Source organism: Telopea speciosissima, chromosome 5 (genome assembly GCF_018873765.1).
Source record: "Telopea speciosissima isolate NSW1024214 ecotype Mountain lineage chromosome 5, Tspe_v1, whole genome shotgun sequence".
Lineage (NCBI taxonomy): Eukaryota > Viridiplantae > Streptophyta > Magnoliopsida > Proteales > Proteaceae > Telopea > Telopea speciosissima.
The window spans coordinates 46,700,710-46,711,977 of record NC_057920.1 but is presented as its reverse complement, the minus strand read 5'-3'; positions in this window follow the sequence as shown (position 1 = coordinate 46,711,977).

Genomic DNA, 11,268 nt, shown 5'->3' with positions numbered 1-11,268 from the left:
TTCAAAGGGGAGTATTTTCTTACTTTGTGGTCTCTCTAATGAGAATGGTAGAAATGGTCCCATATTGCTACCTATCCTTGTCTTTTCATCCCCTCCCCTCCCTGCCCCGCCTCCAAATGTGTGTTAACTCATTAGGGGACTCATTATATTCTTGTTGATTGATAGAAAATTATTCTTGTAGTCTCTCCGGTCTATCCTGTTTCATTTAGGCTATGTTTGGTAACGGTCTGAACAAAGAACACCCGTTCATGACTAGAAACGTTCTTTGGCGTTTCTGATCTAGAATGCCATTCTGTGTATGAAAATGGCCGTTTGGTAACGGTCTTAAGAACGTGTTCAGAACGAAAATGACGTTTGGTAAAACCTGTTCTTCCAAATTGTAATTTAATTACAATAATGCCATCATCATCTAAAAAGATGAAAAGTTGAAGACTTTTAGATTTTGTTGAAGTACTCCACCATTCCCAAATTTCATTTCTTCGTTAACTTGAAAATAGCTAGTGTCAGCTTATCAATTGAGGCTTTGAAGGAGTTCAACAAAAATCTAAGAACACCAAACCCTAAAATATGCATTGCTATGGGGGTCGTTTTAGGTTGGTGGAAAGAGAACGAAAGAAATGGAAGAAAAGAAAAAAGAAAGGGTTGGGTGGAAAATGGAATTTAAGAATAAAAAATGGAGAAGATGTAAGATGGGTTTGCAGAAATGGGGAGAAGAAGAGGGAAATAAACAAATGGAGATGGTGGGGTCGATGAACATGATTGAGGTTCTGGCTAGTGGGAATCGAAAATAGAGATGGGAATGAGGGTTTCAATCGGTGACGAGAGATGGGTTTTGGTTTTTTTTTGAGGTTTTATGCAAGGTCTTTTGGATCCCTGATGGCGTCATTCTGGATTGAATCAAAGCGAAGTTTAACGAGGAAGACTCAATTTTAACAATTGTCACGCTGAAGAAGACCAGAGGAATTCGAGGGATTAAAATTAAGGAAGTGAGGTAAGAAAATTCTAATGGAGAGACATCTGAAAGGGATGATGTTCAAGAGGAGCTTAAGCCAGATACAGAAGAAGAACCTCAACCAATAACAACAGAAGAAGACGATCGGATTGGACAAACTTCAACAAAATCACCTAAAATTTCACATGAAGAAGAATCATCGCAACTAACCTCACCAGAACTGAAAGAACAGGATTGAGATCCAGAAATCGTACCACCACAGACTCCTGATCTAGATCAACCAGTAGCTCAAGAAATTGAAGATCAATAACTTGACGGAGCAGAGGAAGTGCATGAACAAGTGCCAGAGGTCCCAGAGGAGGAAGTTGAATCGGAGGAAGTAGATGAAGAAGAATCTCCGAAGGCAAAGCCCAAGAAAAGCGTTTGCGGTAGATCGACTCAAACAGAGAAGTGGCACTCGCGAAAACCTCCATTGGAGGAAGCAGATAGAGAAGAATCTCCAAAGGCAGAGCCGAAGAAAAGCATCTACGACCAATCGACTCAAACAGAGAAGTGGTGCCCAAGAGCAAGTTACAGAGACTGCGAGAGAGAGAGGGAGGGAGTGAGATAGAGAGAGACAAAGAGAAAGAGATAGCGAGAGACAGAGATGAGAGAAAGAATCACCTTGAAGCTCCTGTTTACTTGCAGATCTCCTCCACTTCGCCACTTGACCAGACAAGAGAGAAGCCCTCTGAGGGAGAGAGGGAGAGAGAGAGATGAGAGAAAGAATCACCTTGAAATCCCGGGTTTTCCCCTTTTCCTCGATGATAGCCTTCAATTTGTTGTTCTCTTTCTTTACGGACTGTGTCTGAGACGGTCCGTAGAGAACGTTCTTTTGATGAAATTTTCCTCCAGTTCATTTTGAAAGACCAATAAAATGAATCAGCAAATCGAACACGATTTCATGTTTTTTTTTTCTTAAAGAACGGAAGAATGGCAAAGAACACTGTTTCGACTGTTGCCAAACGCAGTCTTAGTCAGTTTCAACAAAGCTGTCTTACTCATAATTAAAATGACAAAACTACCCTTACAAAGTTCTCTACTTATAAATAATTTTTTTTAATAATGCCCTATGTATATATAAGATAGAGTAAATTACTCCCCCTCCCTCGATTATGCTCTAATGACAAACCCCTCCCCACGGGTATTGCGTAATGACTCTCCCTCCCTTGCATTAACAAGATTCTATCAAGCTGTACCCATTCGTTAAAAATGATCATAAGTGTTACGAAAAGACCATATTACCCTTTGAAAGTTAAGTTTTAGTAAGAAACCATATTACCCTCTGAGGATTAAGTCTTTCGAAAAGACCATATTACCCTAGTGTCTTAAAACATTCTACTCTTTCTCTTTTCCCTATCGTCTTCAAAACTGGAAAAGAGAAACTCGAATTTGTGAAAACAGGGAGAACAATCGAGAAGACAATGTCCAATAATTTGCTTTTGTTCCCTGTCATCTTCTTCTCCCCAACTTTCTTCTCCTGTTCCTTCTCCTTCTTCCTCTTCTTTGGTGAGATCGACCAAGACAATCGATGTCTTCGATGACGATGACGGACTTGCCGGAGGTCTCAATTAAGAGCTTTCGCAGCTCCGTATTGTTCTTCACGGTGGTGATATCGAGGTCATAGATGTTGTAGTTCAAGAGATTTGCCATGGTGGCGATCATGGTGGTCTTTCCAGGACTGGAGGGCCGTACGCAAGTAACCCCTCTTCCAAGCTTTGTCGATCTTGGGGTAGTAACGCTCCAATTTTATGAGATTTTTAATGAGAAGATAGTAAGTTAGGTTTATGTAGGTTCGAGTGGGAGTGTTAATCGCATATAATTCCCTCTGAATAAGTTAGCTTCCTTCTTTTTTTTTTCACATTTGCAGATCAATGCGGGTGAGTTGGTTTACTGTTTAGCTTTCATTATTTTAGAACACATCATCTTATGTTGAGTTAATGATATTACAATCTTCTTCAGGGGAATGAAATTCCAGGGGAAACATTGCCAGAGCCCTTCAACCGAGCAAAACAGAAAGCACTCTCAAGCACGATCCTTTGCCACGCAAACTTTCATTGCCCAATGAGACATCATCTAATGCTCTTCCCGACCGACAGTGGTTGCATCTCACTGTCTAAGTCTTTCGGAAGCACTTCTCAAAGAAAGTTTTGCCAAAATTATCGATGATATTCCCAAATTACCTTTGCCACCATCAAACCCTTGCCCCAAAAAATTTCTTCCAATGAAGAAACTCTCACTTCTGTTGCTCCATCATCTCTTGGATGTTCTTCAAAATTGACCAATAAATTTTGGCCGGAATTAATGACGAGATCTCTGTGGCGCTTGTGCAAGGAGAGCCTAAAAGAACGCTTTTTCTCGGAGTAATTATCGCCGTACAAAGGGTTTTGACGGTTGGTGGTGGAGACATGGGCTTTCCACCAGATCTTGACCCTTTCAAAATGATCGGTGACTTCCTCATGGTTATCAAGGTTGAGAACCGGTTTTGCGAGTTGGTGGTGATATCGGCTTTGAGTCGCTTGGCTTGTGTGGAGGAATGGGTGCTTAGGTAGGCTTCGATGGAGGTGTAAGCCTTATTCCGGCTGAAAAACGACCGCCATTGTGCTCGTGGGAAGCGATTTACCATGTTCATAAGCTGGAAACCAGTTGGTCTTTGTTTTGATTGTTCATCCGGGTTGGAGGCAAATGGCGTTGCGGAGTAGAAGAAGAAGAAGAAGAAGAAGAAGAAGAAGAAGAAGAAGGGCACTTTTTTTCGGTAAATAAGAAGAAGGGCATTAGGGAGGGTAATCTTGGGATATCATAATCATAAGGGTATTTGTGGGTTTAAATGAAAATATTTTGGGTGATGTCATCACTTAACAGTCATTTTTAACGGAATGGGTACGGTTGATAGAATCTTGTTAATGCAAGGGAGGGGAGAGTCATTACGCAATACCCAGGGGAGGGGTTTGTCATTAAAGCATAATCGAGGGGAGGGGGGAGTAATTTACTCTATAAGATATTAATCTATCCATATTGCATGGCACGTGTATATATGTTCTCTCCATGAGCATGTGGCAATATAAATTCTTTTTTTTCTTTTATGAAAGCAATATAAATTTTATTACATTCTTAGTCCACATGTCTCTAGTCACATTGGGTTTGGTCCATTTTTCGGTTTTGGTTAGTGCATTTGCTCAGTCCAGTCTGATTTCATTTTCTATCGGCTTCATAAAACTTCAACCCAAAGCCAAATCAATAAGAGTAAACATCTTGTACACCCCCTGAGGTTTGTTGACCTGTCATGTAATACCCAAGATTTTTAAAATCTTACTTACAGACCCCTGGGGTTGACGGGATAGCTATTCCATTAGGGTGAACCTGTTAAGTGATGATGTTAGCAGATCATAAATTTATAAAAGACCAAAATACCCTTATGGTGATAAGAGTTTACCATAATACCCTTTTGAATAAATTAGAATCTATTGGAGGAAAAAATTGAGTTTGAGCCCTCTATTCTTGCACCGTCTTCGACATCATCTAGGGTTTCTTTCTTTCTTCTCTCAAACCCTTAAGAAGATCCCTGCAAATGGCTGCACAAATCTTTACAAGATCCCTTTACCTCCTCGGAGTCCCTTTACAATGGTAGAAGAAGTGCACGAGGAGATTGAAGAGGAAGCGCCTAAAGATGAGGCAGAGATCCAAGTAACTCAAGGTCTGCTCATGGCGGTTTTTACCTCAGCTGCAATTAATAAGAATTCCATGTAAGGGTATTTATGTAATATCCCTTTATATGTTCTCATATAATCCTACTTGTATTAATGCCCAGGCTATGAGGGGCAATCTAGTAATTAGCCCATCGACCTAAACCTAGTTTTCCTATATATACTAGCTGGAGGCGCGATGCAGGTATTCCAAACTAGATACTCAAGGTGTAATGCTTTAAGCAACCTTGTGCTTAAAACCCTAACCCTAACATTCCGGGGGAGAAACCCCAAAAAAGAAGAGCTACCTCTCTCTCTCTCTCTCTACATATATATATATGTACACCCTTGGCATTATATGAAATGATGCGCCAAAATTTAATGGGACCTTCTTCTTCTTTCTCTCTGATTCTCCACCAAAATTTAATCGGACTTGTGAAATAGCCAACACGTCAAGCCATTTCTTTTCATATCTACCTGATATTTGTCTTCTCTCTCTCTCTCTCTCTCTCTCTCTCTCTCGGGGGGGGGGGGGGTGTTCACATTGCCATTCTAACTTCTAAAATCAGAAACAATATGAAGTATTTTTAAACAACAGTAGGGATGGGTAATTAAGTGAGGGTCTGAAATTCCTTATTGTGTTGGTAGTTCCATTCATGAGCTAAATCAGGTGTTCCCTCTTTCTTTCCCTCTTCTTCGTATTTGGTTGCTCTCATGTCTCTGATTCTGAAAAGGTCTGTTGCGATCTCAATCGAATCTCCCCTGTCGGCAAATGTTATTAACATTGTTTGAGTTCATCCATGATCTACCCCCTTTCTTCGAGTTTAAAATGATAGTTGTTTATCCTCCAGAAGAAGTGCTACTGCTATGAACACTGATTCTCCCCAGCTCAGGGAGCTTCGGCCATGGTTCTCCCCAAAACCCTTTTTGGTCCCTCTTCCAAAACTATTTTTTCTTTCTAATGGTCATTTTAGTTTTGGCTATTTTGGAAGAAGATGTACAAAGGCTATTTTGGTCTTTTACATTATAAAACTAACACCTAATTAACACTGTGAGGTTTGTGGGTCTTATTGCCACAAAATCCGACCCGATGTCTAACCTGGGTCGGTTAGTAGGCTTCGATGCCTAAGTTAGATATCTGCAACAGATAAAATACTCAAGTCCAAAAAATTGGAAAATGAGAAAGCCCCCCATACCTGGGATAGTTGCTTCTATTTATAGATTCGACTTGCTGGACTGGTGCTAGAGCGATGTGCTCGTGGATGATAACTTGGGTGTCATGTAGTCCCAGGTGTCTTCCCTACAGTTCGACACCTGTCGGGGTTGGGTCATGCTGAAAGTGTAACCTTAATCGGTCCTGGACTGGGGTTAAGTTAGTTAACCCCGGGTGCTCTTCCATTCCGGGTTCTAAGTCCGGTCTAAATTATCCCATTCGACTTCCACTTGGTCCAGCGATCGACTTGGGTTAGTCTTGGTGGGATTCGTTTTGCCATTAATCTGGTCATCGCGACCATGGGTCAATTACATACATCACTTGTCCACATCGGTTCGAGTTGTCTTTTGCCCGTAGACTGGATTGGCCTGAGTTGACCTACGCCGTGTCTTCTGAGGATTGGGTTAAGCTAAATTTGGTTTATCACGGGCCCCCACTCTCACTGTATAGGATTAGATGGTGACAGTGGGTTTGAGTCAGGTTTTTGTCGTCTACTCCTAGGGCCTAGATTTACTTCCTTCAACGGTGTCATCACCGGCCACGTCGATACTCATCATTGCGAGTCCGTACATGTCTGGGGAAGGTGCAAATGCCATTGCGAACCGCTTTTTATGTTCTGACGCGTGTCGCCTGCCATAACGATTCCTCAGGTAGAGGAATCGTTTGTGCGATCCCTGCCGTTGATTTCATTCAATCTGAACCGTTGATTCATTTTATCTTCCCGCCCTTCAACCGTACAAATAGGGGTTGAAGTTCTTCACCTCTTGCATCCTTTTGCGAGCTCATTCTTTGATTGTGACCGCTCTTCTGCTTGTTCTTGGCATTTACGCTCCTCGGTTTGTCTAGCCAGTTCGCTAGGTAACAACTCAGGGCAGAGATCACGCTTAAAGAGTAAGTACTTCTTCCTACCACCAATGTCTGCCGATAGTGACTACCGTCCTATCTCTGTAGAGAAGGAAGTGAAAGGTTTTAGCGAAGATAGTGATCCTGAGGCCAAGAGGTCTAGCTCGGGATCCTTGAGTAGTGACTCAGATGATAGTGTAAGTGAGGGGGGAGAGGTAGTGTCCAGGTCTGGTTGGGTAAAAGAGCCATCCGTCATCCGACTTGAATAGGACGTTACCTTCCCCTCCGGTCCAGCCGACTCTGCCGAAGGCCAAGGATCGGTGGGTCGGGAGGAAGAAGGAAATGAGTCAAGTGACTCGGACTCGGACTTGGAGGAATTTTTCTCGAGGTCTGAGATTGTGCCCCAGTTAGTGTCGAGGACCATGAGTGCACTTTAAAGGACTCCGATTTAAAGAGATCCAAAGAAGATATTTTATTCCTCCCGATGTGGTGACTCGTCGACCCAATCTCCACAAGAGGGCATCTTCGACCCGCAGTCCCGAAATGTGCCTTCACCTTGATGCCTTTAAATCTGGTTTTCATTTTCCCGTCTATTGGTTCGTGACGGATGTCCTTGACCATTGGGGTTTGGCATCGTGCCAGGCCATGCCCAACTCCTAAAGAGCAATTTTTAGTTTCTTTATTTATTTGTCAGTTCGTGTTTGTGAGCAGACCCTTCTCTTATTCGCCTATTCTTATTCTTTGAAGAAGAAGGATAGAGACGATTGGTACTACTTTACTCGCCGGGATCTGGGCGAATCTTGGGAGAGGTTTAAATTTTATGAGGAAGTTCCGTCCTTCAATAAATATTGGAAGGATAAGTTCTTTTTTGCGATCATCCCGGGAAATCCTTTGAGGACGGGGTGGCAGAAGATCAATCTTAGAATAGCAAATCATGTCGTCGGCTTGACCCGAGACGAGTAAGAGTCGGTAAGGGGCACCCTACTTGCACCACAGTTCGATGTTCAGAACTTAAAGTCTGAGGCTTTTCATTACAGATGGGCTCTCAATCCGAGTCAGTCTGACCTCCTCTATACTTTTTTATTAATTTGTCACCCTTTCCCCTGATCTGACCTGTATATGGTTTCTTTCTTTCTTCTTTTTGTTTCTTAGTGAAGCTGGACCCTGCGACACTGGGTGCTGCCACTGCCAAACAAAGGGCGGCTAAAGTGCTAGAGAAGGAGGAGACGGCTGACGCTGCCTCAAAGTCAAAGCCTGAACCTGGTCTGGTCGAGAATCACCGACAAGAGGGAGAAGGGATCCTCTGGTTCAAAGAATCCCCTCCTTTAGGTGCCGTCCCCCCCTTAAAAACCTGACCCAAACGTTTCCTCTCAGAAGAGGAAGCCAGAAGAAGATAGAAGAGCCGGCTTGAATGACAAGGCCAAGAAATCCAAACATACCGATGGTGGTCGGTCTCCTGACCACCTGAGCGAGGACCAATTCCCCCTTACAATTGTTTTTTCCTGGCTTGCTGATAACCGATCCACCTACTATCCCCCGGGTTGGAAGGTCGGGCCCCATGACTCCGCCTTTGCCGATTGGTCAATGGCGCGGGAAGTTCTGAGGAAGGGTTGTCTCCCCAAGGACGTTGCTCTCCTCAAGGCCATTCCCGAGGGTCAATTTGTCAATACTTCTTACAAGGACGTTGCTCGGGTAAGTTTTTTCTTCCATCTCTTTTTTTTTTTTTTTTCATACTAAATACTTCCCCCTCCTTGCTTCTTTTTTCAGGGGCTCCTCACTACCTTGGACTCCCTTTCCCGCCTCGAGGAGGCTTATGAGACGAACAATAGGTTGTCTCACAAGCTGACGGAGGTGAATGAGTTGATTAAAACTCTGAACAGGAACAAAACAGAGGCCGATGAAGATCTGGCCAAGATTAGGGACGACCTGACCAAAACCATGACCCAAAACATCAAGCTGTTGGACGAACAGACGCCCCTCAATGACAGTATCAAGTTGATGTCAGAGGAATTGGCGAAGGTAAGATCAGAGAAGGAGTCTTTGAAGGAGGGCTTTGAGAAGGAGCTCAGTTCGTCCAAGGCAGAGGCCGTCGAGAGGTTCAAGGCGTTAGAGGACTTCGAGGATTTCCTCTACGAATATAATGTCGAGGCCTTTTCTATGGGTGGCAATTGCACCTGCAACTGGGTCCATAGTTCTGACCCCAGCTATGACTTCTCCAGGTACAAGCATTATGACGTCAAGGTGGCGAAGGTGGTGGCTGAGGCTGAGAAGAAGATCCTGAACGACGAGGCTCGGGAAGATGCTACTGCTCTTGCTGGTGATCTACAAACCTGGACTGAAGCTACTACCCAGACAGAGGATTTGAGAGCCGTGGATCCCGATGTGTCTTCCCCAGCGATTGAGGTGGAGAATTCTGACCTGCCCCTTACTGCCCCTGAGAAGAAAGAAGAGGTTGCCGAGATTCTGGATTGACGTTTCTCGTCTCTTAGTCCCTCCCCTTTTTTATGAACACTTTATTTTTTTTTTTTAGAAATTAGATACTTAAATATTTTCTGGTTTATTTGGTTTGGTTGGCAATGAGCGATGCTGGCCTGAATTGAATATTTTTAATTGTGGTTTGATTTGTACATTTGTTTTCGTCTGGCCGACAATGGGTGATGCCGACCTGAATGGTTGTAAATACATTATTTTCTTCCTCTTGTATATTTGTGTCTTGCATGTTTTAACAACAAATTTTTACGTTCGTACCTTTGTTTTCTTTTATCTCGGGGTTGGTTGTAGCCTCACCAATGCTGGCTTTTGTGCCTTATTGATGAAGGCTTCCCTGACCCTGAAGTCTGTGATATTCCTCTCTGCTAAGGATTTTTGTGCCTCATGGGTGAGGTCTTTGTTCCTCATGGATGAGAGTTTTTCTTGACCCTGAGATCGGTGATAATCTCCTCTGGTGAGGATTTTTGTGCCTCACAGATGAGGTCTTTATGCCTCACTGATGAGGACTTTCCCGACCCTGAGGTTGGTGACTTAGAAGATTGCAGTAAAATCTGTAATATGCAAACTTTAACTTTTTGACATTTACATTCTTCCTTGATAATTAGCCAAATCGTGAAAACAACCAAAAAGGAAAAATCCTGAAGAGACTAGAGTAACCTAGGTCCCGAACTTGGTGATGTCAGTTCGGGATTTTTCATTGGTAAAATTTCTTTAGATTCTCGGAGTTCCAAGGTCTTGGTATGTCTTCATCCCCCGGAGTCTTTAGGCGATAGGTCCCAAGGCGGCCGTTCTGGAGACTATATAAGGTCCTTCCCAGTTTGGAGAAACATGGAGGGGGTTGGATGCGCTTGCCTTTCGTAACACCAAATCCCCGACCCTGAACGTCCTAGGTCAGACTCGGGAATTATAGTACCGAGCCATCCTCTGCTGGTAAACCGTATTCCTAATTAGAGCTTTTTCTCGCATCTCGTCCAAGAAATCCAGGTTTGCCCTGAGTCCATCCTCATTTAATTCTTCATCGAAGGTCAAAACCCGATGGGACGTTGCCAGAACTTCCACTGGGGTCAGAGCTTCCGTCCCATATGCCAACCTGAATGGTGTTTCGCCAGTGGATGTCCGAACCATTATTTTGTAATCCCACAGAACACTTGGTTGTTCATCCACCCACCGTGCCTTTGCCTCAAGAAGTCTCTTCTTGATGCCATCTAATAGAGTTTAGTTTGTGACCTCAACTTGCCCATTGCACTGAGGGTGTGCCACCACGGTCTTCCTGAACTCGATGTGGTAATGGGTGCAAAAGGCCTTGAAGGTAGGGTTGTCGAACTGCTTACCATTACCAGTGAGTAAGATCTTAGGTAGGCTGAACCGAAACTTGACCTTGTCGCGAAAAAATTTCTCCATGTTCTTTTTTGTGATAGTCGCTAGAGGCTCGGCCTCGACCCATTTAGTAAAATAATTAATGGCGACTACCAAGAATTTTTTGTTCCCCGAGGTTGGGGTGAAATTCCTGAGTATATCCATTCCCCACATTGCGGATGGTATGGGGCTAAGTACCGAGATTAACAAGGTAGCTGGTCGGTGTGGGACAGGTGCAAAAAGTTGGCATTGTTTACACGTTCTGGCGTAATTCACCGTGTCTTCTTGCATCTTAGGCCAATAGAAACCCTGTCGCAAGACCTCATTGGCCAATGCCCAACCTCCTAGGTGGTTGCCGCAGATTCCTTCATGTACCTCGGCCAGTGAATATTGGGCGCCTGTCGGCTTGAGGCACCTTAAAAGTGGTGTGCTGACAGATCTCTTGTATAATATCCCATCAACCAATGTACACCGAGCTGCCCTCCTCATAATTTTTTTGGCCTCGGCTTGATCATATGGCAAGATGTCATCTTTTAAATAGGCGATGATCGGGTCCATCCAACTCAGGCCTTGTTCTATCACATTCACCTGAACGTCTTCCTTATGTGATGGTCACTTTAAGACTTCGATGTACACGGTTCGGTCAAGGTTTGACCAACCTGTCGTAGCTAATCTTGATAGTGCATCTGCCA